At 32.3% G+C, this 18,756-nt stretch overlaps 1 long non-coding RNA gene across 1 annotated transcript in view; it reads left to right on the plus strand.

Annotated features, from left to right (window-relative positions):
* Window positions 1–4,906: 4,906 nt before the first annotated feature.
* The window catches only part of LOC127739046 (uncharacterized), a 43,784-nt gene continuing 29,934 nt past the window's right edge, over window positions 4,907–18,756 (plus strand). The window contains exon 1 of the long non-coding RNA XR_008000256.1: window positions 4,907–5,073. This is a non-coding gene — a long non-coding RNA (uncharacterized LOC127739046). The remainder of the gene's footprint in view (window positions 5,074–18,756) is intronic.

Genomic DNA, 18,756 nt, shown 5'->3' on the forward strand with positions numbered 1-18,756 from the left:
TAATGTGATGTTGTCATTTTGGTGTTGTGTTTGACGTTGCCATAAAAGCGGGAGGTTTGGCATGCCACAAAACCAGGTTCAACCCACCATTTTTTTCTTAAAATGTCCTGTACCAAGTCAGGAAAATGGCCATTGTTATATTATAGTTCGTTTCTGTGTGTGTTACATTTTAATGTTGTGTTTTTGTTGTGTCGTTGCTCTCCTCTTATATTTGATGCGTTTCCCTCAGTTTTAGTTTGTAACCCGGATTTGTTTTTATCTCTATCGATTATGAGTTTCGAACAGCGGTATACTACTGTTGCCTTTATTTCTGACCCGATCTCTAACCAACAAGATATCACAGTCTGACAGCATTACTTTGGCATCAAACGTATAGAAATGACAAACGACAGAATTCATTCCATTGAAAACACGAATGAAAATGTGGTTGAAAATACTGTAGTCATTCAGGCAGATGAATTATATGAGAATATTTTAAAACCGTTAATTATTAAACTGTGGAATGAATTATCAAGAGGGAAATTTTACAGTTTGTTGATGAGTCACCTTTTTAAGAATGAAATTTTGTCGGTATATTTGGAACATATTTGGAAACTAATAAGAACATACTGGAATCAAAATATTTTTTGAAGAATTTTAGTTCCGAACGTATTTTCAGCTATTGGTCTAGACATACAATCCCCCTTGTTTCGGACCAGTCAGTCAGGGAAGGAAAGAAGGTAACATTTTTATCCGACAAAGAATTGAATGATACCAATGATGCCATTAGTCGAGTTATAGAAGCTATAGCTTGGAGAAGTACTCTTATTTACAACCACTGGGTCGATACCACTGCTGGAGGAGTTTTAATTCCCCGAGGGTATCACCAGCCCAGTAGGCAGCACTTCTGTGCTGACATGAATTATCATTGATATGGTCATATTTATAAATTAACTGTTTAAACTTTTGAATTTTTAAAAACTTAGGCTTTTCTACCCCAGGAATAGATTACCTTAGCTGTATTTGGCAAAACTTTTAGGAATTTTGGTCCTCAATGCTCTTCAACTTCGTACTTTATTTGGCCTTTAACTTTTTTGGATTCGAGCGTCACTGATGAGTCTTTTGTAGACGAAACGTGCGTCTGGCGTAAATATAAAATTTAATCCTCGTATCTAGGATGAGTTTATTTATGCACTGGATTGTTGCCTTTGATTGGTATGAATTCTTTCAATATGCTTAGAGCAAGATGACGACTTTTGAACAAAAACGGATTTTGGGAAGAGATTATAGATCAAACCCTTAGTAACGTCCATCTTTCATCTAGCTGTTCTTGGTGGTAGCTTCGATATTGTTAAAGAATTGATAAGTACTGGTGCAGATGTTAACTGTTTTTCCGAATTTTGGGAAATACCTTTATATATAGCAGTTAAATCCGGCCACTCTGATTAATTTTGGAATATGATTTAAAGCAGACTGAGCATCATGTAGCAGTCCGACATAACGACTTAGAAAAATTGAGATCAAATATTCGATCAGGGATATTGATTGCAAAACAAAGAGCGGATGGGCAGTCCTTCATTACGCTGTAATATCAAATAATATAGAAGGTGTGAAGGTTTTAGTTGACCAAAGAGAAAATTTGAGCAGAAAACCGACGCCTAAAGTAAGCATAGTTGATAATAATGGACTTACTGCTGTTCATCTAGCAGTTATAAACGATAACATCGAGTGTATAGAAACGTTGCTAGACAATGGGGCTAATCCTTATTTATTCAATGATAGTGGCAATTCAGCATTAGACTTAATGGAAAGCAGTTGTGATACATTTCAGAACATAAACAATATAGCCAAATATAAACAATCAATTAAGGAAACTTATACAGTATTTGTTGTAGACATGGTCTTTCTAATGATTGTTACTTTTGGCCTATCTATATATCTTGACTCTGTCATTAGAAAGTAAGATCAAACCAGTATTTTGTACCGGACAAGATGCAGAATCAAGTAACATAACCTTGGTGCAAGTAACGAGAAGCATAAATGTTGTATTTTTCACAATTGTACTTCTTTGGTTATTATCAATAACGTTTAACATGAGATATTCAGATCTCCTTCGGCGATTTTTGTTTTTGTTTTTATGATTGATACTTCTAGGATGTGTTTTTTTATATATCATTTGCTCCATTTGTTTACAAGAAAATCATATGTTATGTATTTAATGATTTACATTGCAATTATGAGTTCAGCACTTATAAAAACGATCCCATATTAACCTTTTTACTATATTTATGTATGTTTAACAAGCTTGTTAAATTGTCGTCGAATTGTTACGTGCCTTGGAATATTGTTTTGGATCCTATTACTGTGGTTTCTTACCAATGATAGACATAACGTAAAATTTGATGATTTTTCTTCCTTTCGCGATATAAATACACTGAAAATAGACGCTTTAAATTGTTCGGAATTTAGATCTGCAAATTTCTCATGTACAAGTTTAGTCTTATTGTTACTTATATGAATGGTGTCGATTTCTCTGTACAATGTCAAACTATAGCAACTATTACAATACTTTTATTTTATGATATAAGTAGCTATAATGTTACATATGGTACACTTATAATGGAAGCATCATTTATAGTCTGGTCAAAAATACGCCTTCAGTGTTTATTTTGTTTAAATCTTTCGTTACATGCAATATGTGCCTATTGCATTTTACACTGTATACTAGTATTTGTTAAGAAAATACTCGGCGAGAAAATCAATTTCATGTTATTGTATAATGGAGGCGCAATGTGTTTTTTATATGAATATATGTTGTGTCATCTTTTGTCTAAATTTTGAGTAGCTTAAATATGATATTGTAGCGAAAAAATTAAAAAATGAAACCAAACGAGTCATTCATCAAATTTTTACATGTTTAAATGATTTAAACTGACCTTAGACCATTGCTATAATTGTCATTCGTCGTCGTTACATTTTTCAAAATTTTCTCCTCAACCTCTGGACCAATTTGGAACAATTTATTCTCTGTAGAGTATATATGCTATAGTTCGGGCCTTTTATAGCTGACTCATTGTTGAAGGTCGAACGGTGCCCTATAGTTGTTAATTTCTGTGTCATTTGGTCTCTTGTGGAGAGTTGTCTCATTGGCAATCATACCACATCTTCTTTTTTATAATTATTTTCACTTAAGGTGTACCTGACTGGTAAAAAATATACTTAAAGAAAACTTTACATATTTACCTGACAGGTAAACATCATAGGAAAATCTTTAATTTGCTACCTAGACATGTTATCCTGACTACTTTCATAAATTTATTCACACTGATCGATAGATTTTGATTTTGTCAGTTTTTTGCACTTCCACTTTTTGAGTTTGCCTTGCAGTTCAATATGTTTGTTACATGTTTTCACTTTGAGTATCTGTACATGTTTAACTCAGTGGTACGAAATCACAGTAGAATCTTTGTTTCACTAAAGGTATACTTTGACATGTTTACTCACTGTGACTTTGAGATGAAGAAAAGCAAGAAAAGCGCTGTTCCTTTGCTTTTTGTGTTTTTGTTGTTGTTGCTATGCATGTACTGATTTTGTGTCATGGATGGATATCCCATATCCTTTGTTGTCCCCCGCGCAGGTATTTCTACAACGAAATCAGAAACTTATATGATAGGTTGATATCAGCAATGTCTTGGACGAGTTCGAAAATCAGTGACGATCAAATATTTTTAAAAGAGTAATTCCCCTTGAAAGCGTTAATTATATGGAAAATTGCATCATTAGCTTTCTCATTTGTACAATTTTTGACAGATTTTCATAAAACTTATATCATATGTAAATATCAGCAATGTCTTGGGCGAGTTCGAAAATCAGTGCCGACGAATTATTTTTAAAAGAGTTATGTCTCTTGGAAACATCAATTATAAGGAAAATTCCATCGTTAGCGCTCTCATTATTAAAATTCATGTTAGATTTTTATGAAAATTATATCATGTCAATATAAGCAATATCTTGGACGAGTTCGAAAATCAGTGCTGATCAATTTTTGTTTTTAAAGAGTTATGCCCTTGGAAACATTAATTATATGGAAAATTGCATCGTTAGCTCTCTTATTTGTACAATTCTTGCCAGATTTTTATGAAACTTATATCATAGGTTAATACATGTATTAATAATATCTTGGACGAGTTCGAAAATCAGTGCCGATCAATTATTTTTGAAAGAGTTATGCTCCTTAGAAACATTAATAATTTGGAAAATGGCATCGTTAACACTCTCATGTGTCCTATTCTTACCAGATTTTTATGAAACTTTTATCATAGGTTTATATCAGTAATGTCTTTGACGAGTTCGAAAATCAGTGCCGATCAATTATTTTCAAAAGAGTTATGCCCTATGGAAACATTGATTATATGGAAAATTGCATTGTAAGTGCTCTTGCATGTACAAATTTAGCAAGATTTTTATCTAATTCATATCAAAGGTAAATAACAGGAATGTCTTAGACAATTTCAAAAATAAGTGCCGGCCAAATATTTTTAATGATTTTCCCTTGGAAATATCAAATTTATGGGAAATTGCTCCCAAGTCTTCAACTGTATTAAAAATAATGCATTTTGATTCAATAGCATGTGAATAATCCTCGATCACATGTGTTAGTTTTTATTAACGTTAACGTGTATATCTGTCTAGATTTAGTACAAGTATTCGTTTTAGATATTTAAAGATAATCTAAATTGTTTTCTGTAATCATGCGTTTCCATTACACGCACAGCTTGTGAAATACAGCAGTTTTAACTTGGTTTACAAAATGACACCTACAATAGTTTAAAAAGTTAAAAGCTTTCAAGGATGCATGGATTTTTAAAATCTACGAAGCAAAGAATGAATTAAAGATAGAAAAAAATCGAGATTGTAAACTCTCTTATATAAGTATCAATGCATGTCAGGTATAAATTATTTCCATTTCAAACATAAAATGTCTTCATCAAAAATTACAGCAAAGTAAATGGTTATACCTTTTTCACGAATACTTTGATGAGACACATACACGTTGATTTCTGGAGGAAGTTATCATCCGAAAGCTAGGAAAAGGTAAGTGTTTGATTTTTCTTTAATGTATTTTTTTTTTGGCAACATTTAACACAAGGCCGAAACAAAATATCTTCGACTGTTTCCGCCAACTCTTCATATCACATATTTAGTGTAAATTAATTATGTTTTTATTATATGTGACCCACTATGACATTTCCAGACTTTTGGAGGTGAAATATCATTGTGAGAAAGAAGCCGTTAACTATATCAAAACATTACGTCAAATTTTGTATGGAAACAAACACATTTATTTCAATACTGAATTTTTCAGTTCATGATGCTTTTAGTTTTGCATATGAAATTTATGTAATTTTAAAGCTTTAAAATTAAGTTAGAGAACGAATCATGAACGTGAACAAGAAGATGCACGTTCTGCAAATTTTAAAATTTAAAATCTGTGTAGCAAAAATATGAAATTTTAAAAGTACTTTATATTCCGAATGCTTTTCACAGTTTTTAATTTTGTATGCCAACATTTGTTTGAACAATGCAACCTCCCCATGTATTCAATAATAAATGTATGTTTTACATAGGAGCAGCCAATAATAAGAATACAGTAATACACATTAAATCCTAGTAATGTTTATTAAAGTACCTTGGCTACTTTTGGTTTGATGACAAACTATGCAAGTACATACATTCTGAAGTAGTTTCATGTCATTCTTTGAAGTGACAATTATTAGAACCTTAATAAATTGATAAAAATAAATCCAGATTCTCTGCTTTATAAATTTCCATCAATAGAATTATCAAGTATAACATATTAGTGTACCGTATTAAATACATATATAAGATGTCATTTTGTATACTAATTTAAAAAAAAAAAGGTCAAAGAACTATTTGTGTTATAGTAAATTTATTAAAATTTAAATTTGTATTTAAAATCGTTATAGATTGCTAAGCGCCCATAGGATACATTAATTTTTTCAATTATAAACTAGTGCGTTTGTTTATCAAAAAGTCGCCATTGATACAATGTCTGATTATGTTTATTTAAAAAAAGGCAAGATTCTTAATACACTGGCTCTAATCTATTAGATTTATGTATTAATATATGCATTAAGGATCTTTGCTTTTTTTAATATTCCATATTCAATATATTAATGATCTATTCAACCAGGTCCCATCTTTATTTAACAAATTTTGATGATTTAATTTGAAACCAGACACAGATCATGCTCCCGCTACATACATGGAGATAAGTTCTACAAACACTGTATTAACGATGTAAATTACAATTTGATATGATTGTGTTTGAAAAAAACATTTAATGAGGGGCGTAAAGGGGCGGTATCTGCACAGAAGAACGCGAAATGAAATTGGCATTTCACGATGAAAGAACAATTAAAAATTTCTTGCACGTTGATCTTTTTACCGATTTCACGAAACGGTGAACAACGAACCTTTTTCACGGATGCACGTGAAATAAAAATGGCAAAGCACGTTGCACGAAAATAACCCTTTACCACCCTCTTTAATGCCACTACATTTAATATTTCGTCATTTGTGAAAAATTCAAAGAAAATCAGATTCCCGATGATAGATAAACTAGTAATATACATAATAATCTCTGCCTGAAGATTAAGTTTTTGTTTGTAAACTGTAGAAGGCACTACCCGAGAAATCCATCCACCCTGTATGCATTAGTTCACTACAATTGACAATGTTCAACATTCTGTCATTTGTCTAAAGTTTTAGAAAAACCAAAAACCCGTGATATTAATATGTACACCTAATTCATATGAACAAGCACCACTGGTGTTAAACTGATCACCGTAACTGCAGTTACGGTGATCCCAACATGGCGGAGCCCAAAACAGGTAAAATCGTCTTTTTCTAATTTCTCCGTGTACACGCATTGTTATAAAGAATTACTCAGCCGGTAGGTTGATATGTACGGTATTGTTGTATATGTGTGTTCTTAATATCATATGTGACCATGTAACCGAAATAATAGCCATTGAAAATTTACGGAAGATCATCGTCACTCCACGAATTTTGTTTGTTATGATAGTAGTAATTTGATTATTAGATAGTCGTAACTTGTACATGATTATAGTATTTTGTCAGTGATTATCCTAATTTTCTCTATATGCTGATGGGCGACCATATATAAATCGTGTTTGAATAATTTACTAATTTATTTTTTGCTTTGTAGATATAGTCTTTATATTTTACAAGTCATAATTTCTGGTAAATGTTCATCATGAACAAGGAGAGGCAAACATTGTCCATGTTCACACATTATTAATGGAAACTATAATGTTTAAATTACGTTCGTTTTCAAGTAAAGATATGCTTTAGGTCACGACATCTTATTTTCCTGTGAATCTCGTTCCTTTTTCAAACACGTTTTTTTGTAATCTGAATGTTATATTAGTTCCTTTGGTGTGGGTAGTTAATGTGTGCGCCAATACTGCGTCTGCACTAGACATAAAAGAACACATATAGCGCATATAACTTACGAAAAAATGAAGTTACTAACAGTGTTAAATAAAGATATTGTGGCGGAATCGTTTTTTATTATTTTCAAAATTATGTGTAGGGTGGCTTGTTTCTATTTCCAATTTATTTTCGTCGTTTTTAATTGCTTACATGTTCGTATCCACGGTAAACTAAAAAGTGTAGTTGATTTTTATTGGTTAATCAGTAAGGACTCTCGGTGTTTGACATAAGATAAATGACTGAAAGCTTTTCTTTTCTTCTCGGTAGTAATCAATAGATATTTAGATTAAAGTATTTTCGAGTGCACCTTTATATACAAGTTTGTATTGAAGTACGCGGTTGATTAAAGTTGTTATTTCTTTACCTGTAATTAGTATATAAAGTAGATATTTGATTATTTCGGCCGTTTGATCGTATAATGACAAGGTCTGTTTAAGACATAATCAACATTTTGGTTTGAATAAAACCGCCGTTGTTTATTTATATTATTAAGGTTCCATTAAAGTCAAAAACTAGGACACTTCATAAACAACTAAACTTTGCCTGTATTTTTAAACTCATAATGCATAAAGTCCTAAATTATGGGAAGATATCTTCATTTAACATACTTAACATATACACACTGTGTAAATTGTAAATAAAGTTGAAATTGTTATGCTGTGGCCAAACCGGTTCTTGGGGGTGAACACTAAATTTTCCAAAAATTCTGGAGGCCTACGAGACGACTTAATTTGATTAAAATTGTAATGAACGAATACTGTAACATGTAATGCAGTACAAGCTAATGTTGTTTTGTCACATAAATATGTTACAATGGCATATTTGTCCAATTTCTGTATTGTACCTTCGATATTCGTTCACTTAGATACATGACATTAACTTAAACTCGTAAATCAATACATTTTCTGAAAAATAAACATTAGCTTGTACTGCATTACTTGTAACAGTATTCGTCCATACCAATTTTAAACAAATTTAGTCGTCTAGCAGGCTTTCAGATTTTTTTGAAATTTTAGTGTTCACCCCAACAACGGGTTTGGCCACAACATAACAATTGCAAGTTTATTTACAATTGACACAGTGTGTATATGTTAAGTATGTTTAAATGAAGATATTTTTATATAGTTTTGGACTTTATTCATTATTGGTTGAAAAATACAGGCAAAGTTTAGATGTTTATGAAGTGTTCTATATTTTGACTTTAGTGGAACCTTAACGGCTTACCGGTTTATTATACCTCGATGTCTGAATAAGACACTGCAACTTGGTTTGAGTAAAACCGATATGCTTTATTTCTCAGTGTGATTCTTCGTTACTTTATTTTATCCTGTTTATCTAAAGTCCCCCTCTAAATATAGAGTCTAATTCCACAGCGTGCTTTAGTAATAATTGAGTTAGAGAGTTTTTGTGTTTCGGGGTTTTGAATTTAATATTTAATGAGATTACGATAAAGTTCGATAATTTAGGGTGTTTACGGTAGAATTCGGTTGGTTAAGAAGCCGTTGATATTCATCTAACATTTTTTTTATGAACTTTTACATCATTTTACAATGCAATATTTTGATAGACTTTTTTTGAGTGCTCTGTTTTATGTGTACATTGTTGACTTTGGTACCTCATATTGTTATTGCAATTTATATGTGTTGATATTTTGAGAGACCTTATTAAATTATAAAAATTTACTTATCTTGATCTCTTCAGCCATGGGGACTCATGGCCCAGTGGGTCGAACCTTTATGCGAGGCTAACAGACGGTTTACAATTTAAAGTCGGAAATATCAAGTAGATTTGTGTTTCGGAAATTAATTATTTCCGAGCCATAAGATCAATTACGCTTGATTTGATATAATTGTCCGATTGCAGGTATTCAATTAACAGTTAACTTATAGAGATATTGAAGTCAAAGTCCGTGATCAGTATCAGAGTATACGTATTGTTCGAGTAGATTGTATATCTAAACACACGATAAAAAGGAGCTCATCAGTATAATGTAGAAAATATGTGTAGCTTTAGATGCTGAGTTAACCTTACGGACTTTACCAAATAAAATACACAGAAAAATAAAAAAAAAGGATATTTGATACATAGAAAATATAGTAAGATCGAACCGTCTCCTGTTACAATATAATGGAATTTCAAACTATAATTTAGGATAGCTTTAACATTAGGATATATTATATTCTTAATATCGTTGACATGTGGTTGTCCCGAATAGTATACCAATATTTGTATAAATGATCATGAAAAATTGCAAACTTTCCTTATGTTGAAAAAATATTTCGATCATGAATGTTATTTACGCGTTTGTTGTTATCTTTACACAACATTTTTTAATTAAATATTCCTTTATCAGAGGTTTCTGACTAAATCAGTTACTTTGATCATAGACATATTTTATACAGTTGCGATTATCTTTCAAGTTATTTGTCCACATGTTACGACTATCTTCTTTTGGAGTTATGATGATCTTCCTTAAATTTTCAAAGGCTATTATTTCGGTAATAAGGTCACATATGATATTAAGAACACACACATACAACAATACTGTACATATCAACCTAGCGGCTGAGTAATTCTTTATAACAATGCGTGTACACGGAGAAATTACAAAAATACGATTTTACCTGTTTTGGGCTCCGCCATGTTGGGATCATCGTAACTGCAGTTACGGTGATCAGTTTAACACCAGTGAAGCACTAAGCATTATATAAAAAAATCAAGCTTGAAAACTGTAGGCGGAAACAGTGGTAACCATGTAACCTGCATGCCAAAAAATACCAGAAAATAAAAAAAGTTAAACTATACACATGATATATGTGCACTAACACCCTATACAATATACAACTTCTAGCTTGATCAATTCAGGACGGATAAACCAGACAAATTATGTACTTCACATACCTAACATTATCATGATTACATATATAAAATAAAAAATTGACGCAGTTCAACAAGATCTTATAGACTATATATATATAAAGATGGTATCAAAAGGATTTCCCAGAAGAACGTCATCTTCGATATCTACTGAGGGTTTACATTGTCCCTTTTCAGCTAAAAATTGTCGAAAATTCCGGTCCAAGAGCACAGGGCGATGATGAGACCCCCTTGATCTCTCAATCTTCTCAATATTATGCAGATAGTTAGTTAATATACAGATACAAACGAGACCAAAAGGAATTTGGGTAAACTTTCGTGTCTTCTATGTTTACAAAGGGCTCAAAGTGCCAGTTTGATATTCAAACTATACAGTGAAAACCTATTGGAGACCGCTTAAATGACGGTGAGACCCCCTGGTCATTCAATATCTACAAAATTCGCCGAACTTTTAGACTATGTATATATAAAGATGGCACCAAAAGGATTTCCAAGAAGAACGTCATATTCGATATCTACAGAGCGCTTAAATTGTCACTTTTCAGCTAAAAGTTGTCGAAAATTCAGGTCAAAGGGCACAGGGCGATGGTGAGACCCCCTTGGTATCCTAATCTTCCAAATATAATGCAGAAAGCTAGTTAATATAAAGTTGCACACGAGACCAAAAGGAATTTGTGTAAACTCCTTGTCTTCTATGTTTACAGAGGGCTCAAAGTGCCAGTTTGATATTCGAAATGTATAGTGAAAACCTACCAGAGACCGCTTAAATGACGGTGAGACCCCCCTGGTCATTCAATGTCCACAAAATTCGACGATTTTTTAAACCATGTATATATAAAATTGGTATCAAACGGATTTTCCAGAAGAATTATATCTTCGATATCTACGGAGGGCTTATATTGTCACTTTTGAACTAAAAATTGTCGAAAATTCATTTCAAAGGGCACAGGGCGATGGTGAGACCCCTTGATCTCTCAATCTTTCCAATATTATGCAGATAGTTAGTTAATATAACGATACAAACGAAACCAAAAGGAAATTGGGTAAACCTCTTGCCTTCTATGTTTACGGAGGGCTCAAAGTGCCAGTTTGATATTCAAAATGTATAGTGAAAACCTACCAGAGACCGCTTAAATGACGATGAGACCCCCCTGGTCTTTCAATATCCACATATTTTATCGGACTCGCTTTGATATCCTCGTTAAACCAAATACTTTAAAATTGGTATTTCCTGCTCCTCTGCTGAGCACACGACATTAAGAAATAAGAGCTAAGACTGGTCGGCTCGGAGTCAGAATAATGTGTCCGGGTAAGGTGACATGTTTCTAGCGGACTGTAAGTATGTTACCTTGTGAACTAGCACGTTAAAACTCCGACTCTTCGTGTCGTTCTAGTACAAAACAGGGCAAATATTCATATTACATTACACTACAAAAGTCCAAAAGTCTGAAAAGACCAATTTTTGTCTTGATTTGCATGAATAAGTACTCGACATTCTCCAAATGTATGACTTGTGTCTCAATTTTTCTCGACAAAGTCCCGTTTATATTAAATTTGTATGAAATTTACTCGACAAATTCTCGACATTCTGAATATGGTCTTAAAATTTCTTGACAAATTCTTGACATTTGAATACTGTCATGAAATTTCTCGACAGATTCTCAGCATTCTTATTTTTTCTCAGTATGGCTTGACATATTATGAACATTTTGAATTGTGTCTTAAATTTACTTGACAATTCTGAGTTTTACAAATCGTGACCAATATACATGATATAACTTTATCTTTATTTCTCTTTAAAAATATACTGTTGTTTCAGTTAAGCTTGTTACAACAAAAACAAAAGTTGGGCATGAAAAATAATTGAAAATTTGGGTATATAAATATTTCTATAAATACAAATATGGCTATGAAATTTAAAGTATTACCAATACAAATTTTGGTATGTAAATAATTACAAATGTTGATTCCTAAATCTTATAAATAATTGCTAAATGATTAAAACCAATCATACTGTAGACATATTTCATTCTACATGCATAATATTCAATATTAATGTTGTAAATACGACGCGAACATAACGCGGGAACGTCACTTATTTCTTATATTGTAACGTAAAGACTTTGTGACGTGTCACTTGTATACTTGAGCATTCTATAGATCGATTACAAATTATAACATGTAGAACGTTTTCTTCGTTTATTCACGTATTCTCGACAATTAATATGGTAAATGAACAATTTTTGTACCAAAATGTGGTTTTTATAAATAGCAAAGTATTATTGTATCCTAATTCTTCCAAGGATTTGTATAGTCGTACTATACAAATCCTTGATTTAACAGAAAAAAAAAGTGTGTTATGTCAACTGTTGCAATATATATTAAGTGTTACACGTGGACAGGATGTTCCCCATACAATTAAGGTATTCCAAATACGTTATACACACCCCAGGGTACTAGCGACTGTCATATGGAAAATTACTGCTTTACCTGTAATCAAGTTTGTTGATAGATGAAAATGAAAATCATCATTTTAATTAAAACATTTTGAATTAAAATGGATTTTCTTCATCAAAAATTATGAAGTGAAATAATTTAACATAAAAACAAATTGGATAATTTCCCAAAGATTAAAAAAAAACTATTCTACTCCAGGAATAATAGAAAACTGTATTTATAAAGGGTCCCATCAATGATTTCTTTAGAAATCATTGGTCTTATGAAATGGATCTAAAACAGACATGCATAATTAAGATCTAAACATTTCTTTTGTTCTATGATTTCTTGAGAAAAAAATCAGGAGGAAAGTATAACAAATATTTAGTTTGGATAAAAAATTATGAAATTCAACACTCAATTTTGAATAAATAATCTTTTTTGTTGTTCTAAAAAAATGAATAAGTTTTTGAATCAAGATGGGAACAAATTCTTGGTCCCAAAGGAAAGTCCCACTCCCCTTTTTAGCCACACTCACGCACAAGATGAATGGTGGGGTTCAAAAGAGACACATGGTCACATTTTAAAACTTCTTCAAGTCACCCTTTTTAGTAAAGAAAATTTGACTGGTAGTTTTTTAATCGGCAAAAATCGCAAATGCTGTTTGCCACTAACTGCGACATATATAAGTGAAAACAATTTAATTAAACGTTTAATAGAAAAATAAATCAAAATTAAGCTACATGGGAGCTCATTCGGGGTTTTCCTCATAGGTGTATACAAAGGGTATCTTACTATACAAATCTTTGAATCTTCTAAGTTTAGTTTAGCGATATTAAAAATGAGTATACAACAGCAAAAGAAAGTGTTTAAACAGTGCAGAATGTGTCTATTCACAATTCAAGCGAAATGTATACTGTTGAGATAGTATCAAGACATCTTTAAGACCGTAAAGAATGTGTCGAGATATATTCAGACAGCTTTAAGACTGTCAAAAATGTGTCAAGACATATTCAGACATTATTAAGAATGTCAACAATATGTCAAGACATATTCATACATTATTAAGAATATCAAGAATATGTCAAGACTGATCGAGACAAATTTATGACAGTCAAGAATTGGTCGAGACTAATCAAGACTCTTATCAGATGAAACAGAAAGTGTTGAGAAATTTTTAGATAATTTTAATACTGTCAAGACACTTGTCAAGAAAAATCAAGAACCTTATTAGACAAATTCATAATATGTTAAGAATTTTTAAAAATAATCCAGACAAAGAAAGCATGTAGAGTAAAAATTCATGCAAATTCAGACAAAAATTGGTCTTTTCAGACTTTTTGACTTTTGTAGTGTTAACATGTTCTCGTTTATATGCATATTAATTTGACGCTGGACGTTAAGCAGCCATCTATCATCATCATCATGGCAAATGATTAAAGCTTTCTGGAAATCCGAATATTTAGCTTCCTCTGCAGTTCGTGGCGGAGAAATATATTCCTTCCAAATCTTTATTTCAAATCCATTTAATGTATATGCTGTTTTTAATTCAGACTCTGTTATTTTCAAACATCGGAACCTGAAATTACCAACTCTGTAAAATGTCTCTTCTAATACTCCGACTACAACAAGACGACAGCCTTGGGCCAATTTAACTTCCAACATACTGAATTATTTCATTATACCCGTGAACATCTGTGCATGCTACTTCAAAACATAGACAAGAAACAATTAGATCAAGGTAATCATCCCCAAGATGTATTGAAGAACATTTTGACAGGTCAACTGGAAGTATTGCTCTGACATTATTGCAAATCTCTCCAAATTGTTCAGGAACTGTCTGGCCAAAATACAATTGAAAACACATTTACTCAGAATTGAAAATGGAAAATGCAAAATGTATCTTGAATGAATTTTATATTTTCAGTTAAAACAAGAATGTGTCCATAGTACACGGATGGCCCACTCGCACTATCATTTTCTATGTTCAGTGGACCGTGAAATTGGGGTCAAAACTCTAATTTGGCATTAAAATTAGAAAGATCATATAATAGGGAACATGTGTACTTAGTTTCATGTTGATTGGACTTGATTAACTTCATTAAAAACTTACTTGACCAACAACTTTAACCTGAAGCAGGACAGACGAACGAACGGACGCACAGACCAAAAAACATAATGCCTCTAGGTGGGGCATACTAATACCGATGTGAAGTTTTGTACAACATTTCGCTACACTCTCAATATATTTGTAAGACTGATATTTCGTTACTGCACATGCGATGAAACTCTTAAGTGAATTTGAAGTTTACATGTTTTAAATTAAATAACAAAGTGTCTGTATGTCAGATAAGAATATAGTTTCTACATGTATGCAATAGTAGCGAATACCCAAACGTATCTATTAGTATGAGTTCAATCTTATCCTGAAGGATACAATTATTAACCTCAAAAAGTCCTCTTACATTTCATTTATTATTATATTTTGTTTTGGTTACAATATATAAACCAGGGTAATTGTTTGTGTGAGCTAACAATCATTCAATGTTGATAGATAACTAAGGGTTTGTGTTGTTCATTCTTCAGTTTTCTGTGTAGTGGTTTGTTATAAATTTTGTCATAATTATAGATTAACAGTAAACTTTTGAATTATAGGAATAGATTACTTTTAGGAGTTTTAGGTCCTCAATGCTCGTCAACTTCGTATTTTATTTGGCATTTTAACATTTTTTATTCGAGCGTCACCGATAAGTCTTCTGTAGACGAAACGCGCGTTTGGCGTACAAAATTTCAATCCTAGTATCTATAAGGAGTTTATTGTGAGCATGTTTGTCTTTTCATCGTCCTTCGTTTTTGCCATAGAGTTTTCAGTTTCTCTTGAGTTTTGAATGTCCCTATCCATTATCTTCCGCCTCTATTTGTCAAATAGTTCAATTTGTGAAAGAATTTTATATGGGTGATAACTAATTTTTGTTAACGAGTTCATTGAAAACCAACAGCTCACTACGGACATGGACAACATGACTAAGTTGGGTAATATACACATCAAACATCGGCTAATAGAAACCAACGTCCAAAAATTAGGAAAACAAAATAACAGGAAACAATAATTCGTCCGTTTTGTCGTAATTTTGAAGCTTGTCAGACCCATTGAAAACATAAAATCCCTAGAAAGATATTCCAAATATGAATAAGGCTAGCCATGCCTGTAAAAATAAAACCTTTGTGTTTTGAATAAATTGTAAATTTACGGAAAATGACTGAATCAATGATAACGCATGCCATAAAAAGAGTGTTGTCTACTGTGCGTTTTTAAATCCTAGGGGACGGTTAAAAATCGAGTGATTTCTTTAAAACATATATCCCCCTTGTCACCACAAATGTCATGTTCCAACGACTTATACAATTGATATTATCTTTAGATTAGACGAGAGAAATATTCCAGTCTAGCTTCGGGGCGCTAAAATTTACACCGGTTTTAGGCGGGTTTTGTTGTGCTACATATTTAGTTTTCTGTGCATGTTATGCTGAATTAAGTTTGTATTTTATCACTGTATTGTGTCAAATTCGCTTCGTCTATGCCTATAGAAATATTTTCACCCTCGGCTTTTATTGCCCCTTATTTATATCTCAAAAACATACAACTCTATTGAATTTGAACTAACTAATACTTACTGAGACTTGCTACCTTCCAGGTCTAGTATAAATTTGCATAATCACCCCCGGTCTGTAATTTGTCATCTTTCCAATGCTGCAAGGCGTCTCTTTTCACTTGAGTATAATCGGACAGTATTATCTTTTGTACATATGGACTTGCACTAATAACCGAGTGAATTGTTGGGCCAGTGCCTATGTGTAATAAAGTGTTTCCAAGGATATTGCATTGAACGAAAAAGTGCACACTGTATATCAACTAATATAATTTATACTAAGTATAAACCAGAGCACTCAAATCATGATAAATAAGATATATTTGGAGGATAAATTAAGTTAAGATGAGTTTTCAATTTTGACCTATTTTGTGAACCACTTACAGTTTTTTTTTGGTACTAAACAAGAATGTTTCCAAAGTACACGGATGCCCCACTCGCACTATCATTTTCTATGTTCAGTAGAACGGAAAATTGGGATCAAATCTCTAATTTGGCATTAAAATTCAAAGATCATATCATAGGGAACATGTGTACTAAGTCTCAAGTTGATAAGACTTCAACTTCTTCAAAAACTACCGTGACCAAAAACGTTTACCTGAAGCGGGACAGACGGACGGACGGACGAACAGAGCCACAGACCAAAAAACATAATGCCCATAAATGTGGCATAAAAAACCATCACAAATAAACAAACACACATTAGAAAAAACTAATGGATACCTGTTTTTTTTTCATTTACGCAAAGCGTTTGATTCAGTGTGGCGAAGGGCATTGTTTTTTAAACTTATATCGCCAGGAAACGGTAATTAGATGATTCATATAATTCATATAATTTACTGTAGATATTCTAGACAATATCAGCGTTAGCGTTTCTAACAATTCAAAACTGTGTTGTGACTACCGTAATATAAAAGGATGAATTTGCCAAAGGGGGAAAGGGGGGAGGGGGCTTTCTAGCAGCACTCTGTTTAACCTAAATATATTAACAATTGATTGCCAACCATCAACCTTATATCATTTCGGTATTAGAAGCCTCATGTATCCATATTACTTGTTAATCTTGTCAGAATCGAAAACAGTTTTTCATTGTAGTTCACAATTATGAACTCTATTTGATTCATACAAGTAGTTTGAATGAACTGCTAGCTAATTTGTCTGTTCACTTGTGTCATTCTTTGATCCGACCGACTCTTAAGTATAATTAAGAAATTTGGTGCTATGAATATTTACAGAAATGCAACTGTTAGTGCGTACACATACTCCCCGCTGGTTTAAGTTAACGTTGTAGCAAAGACTCCTTCCCTCAAATGCACAATAAGTGTTGTAAAAACAAACTTAACTAATGATGTGTGAATGTAACATTGCTTCTAGTTCTAAACTGGGAAGATCCCTCTATATTGTTTTTATTAAATTCACTGTCACTTTTGTGCGAAGATCATGATTTTAGGGAAAAATCATCTGATATACGGAACGAGTGTCAGTTCTTTTATAGGTGCTTCAAAATCAAGGTATTTCACAAATTTCACGTATGTGAAGCATGTGTTGTACGATACTTACATTTAAGACCAAAAGACGAATTTATTAGTATATAGCATTAGATATGATAGAGAATGGAAACGGGGAATGTGTCGAAGAGACAACAACCCGAACAAAGAGCAGAAACCCGGATAAGGGGTTTAACTGGCCTCCAACAATTATGTATACTAGTTCAACGAAATGGTCAACGCACTTAACATCGAAATATACAAATGAACCAAAATAAAAAAAAGAATAAAAGGCTAACAAAGGCTAGAGGTTCTTGACTTGGGACAGGCGTTTGGACAGGCGTAAAAATGCAGTGAGGTTAAACATAATTTTTGAGATCGCAACTCTTCCCCTATACTATTTCTGCTTTTATTTGGTAACAAGGTTAAATGCCAGATGTCAATGTCATGTCAAAATTTCTTGCAACGACCCTTACTTCAAAAGTACTTAACAACCATACATATTTGGGTTCAGACTTATAGAAAATGTTAAATAGATCCTTATTGAAAGGTGAGGGGTCAATATCGTTACCAAAGACATAAATAGCCATTCGCATATAGTTGGAAAATGCCTAGCAATCATCAATGTTTTGATCCCTTGTGACAAAATTCGAAATTTCAAAACTAAAATGTAATTCTTTATTTAAATTTAAATGTCAAATTCCTTTTGACAAAAATAAGTTACTGCCATGATTTTTTTTTCAGCTAATCATCATCCACGTTGTCTCCTGTTCTGACCTAAAACATCA

This window comes from Mytilus californianus, unplaced genomic scaffold, assembly GCF_021869535.1.
Source record: "Mytilus californianus isolate M0D057914Y unplaced genomic scaffold, xbMytCali1.0.p SCAF_4, whole genome shotgun sequence".
NCBI classification, from domain to species: domain Eukaryota; kingdom Metazoa; phylum Mollusca; class Bivalvia; order Mytilida; family Mytilidae; genus Mytilus; species Mytilus californianus.